Source organism: Penaeus monodon, chromosome 22 (assembly GCF_015228065.2).
Source record: "Penaeus monodon isolate SGIC_2016 chromosome 22, NSTDA_Pmon_1, whole genome shotgun sequence".
Lineage (NCBI taxonomy): Eukaryota > Metazoa > Arthropoda > Malacostraca > Decapoda > Penaeidae > Penaeus > Penaeus monodon.
This window is the reverse complement of record NC_051407.1, coordinates 22,853,128-22,853,883: the sequence shown is the minus strand read 5'-3', so window position 1 is coordinate 22,853,883 and position 756 is coordinate 22,853,128. Positions and strand designations below refer to the sequence as shown.

The window sequence follows — 756 nt, the reverse complement described above, 5'->3', positions numbered from 1 at the left end:
ACAGGCCAGTGTTTGTACATAAGGGGCACCCCGATGATTAAAAAAATAAAAAAAAGGGATACTTCGACCTTTTACATTAGGCATATCGCATGCGTTACTACTGAAGTGTTAAATAATTTGAAACAATAAATGTACCTTAATATATTAAGTATTTCAAAGCGACTTTGATTGTTTTAAATTGCAACATATATCTGTCTTATAATTTAATAGGCTTCGTTTTCGAATGAGTGAAAAAGTCAAATATTTATGAAAGATTGAACAGGATTAAATATCTGACAATAAGTGAATTTTTTATTAATAAAATCACAACTTATCAGTGCTAGTGATCCTTAGATATGACTCGCATAATAGTGAAACGTGCACATTGTTTTCATTTTCTTTTAACACTTGAACAGGAAGCGTCTATGCAACATAAACCTAAGGAAAAATACATTAAAAAAGAATTTAATTTACTAGAATTAGAGAAGTAAAAACTTTCTAGAATTGCAAAATGCCGCACACATTTTACAGAAATCGGTTGTACATAACCGTGAATTAGAGTCGTCCTTTTTGAAGCAATGTTTATTCTTTGGCAGCCTGGATACAAGTGAGACGAAATCTACGTAACTTGAATGGAGTCGAGTGTTCTTTATTGTGTATAAAGATTATTGATTTTCCTATTATTGGAATCGACCAAGCTGATCCATTAGCTTTAAGATTTGTTTCGAGTAATAGATGACTTCGGTTGACATAACTAAATAAAAGGCATTTGTTGAA

The 756-nt window shown here is 31.1% G+C and overlaps 1 protein-coding gene across 4 annotated transcripts in view; it reads left to right on the top strand.

Moving 5' to 3' along the window:
* Nucleotides 1–535: 535 nt before the first annotated feature.
* Nucleotides 536–756, top strand: part of LOC119587011 (inversin-like) — a gene marked incomplete at its 3' end in the record, with an annotated part of 27,467 nt that continues 27,246 nt past the window's right edge. The window contains 1 exon segment of one of the 4 annotated variants that reach the window (XM_037935752.1): nt 536–586. 4 annotated transcript variants of the gene reach the window in all.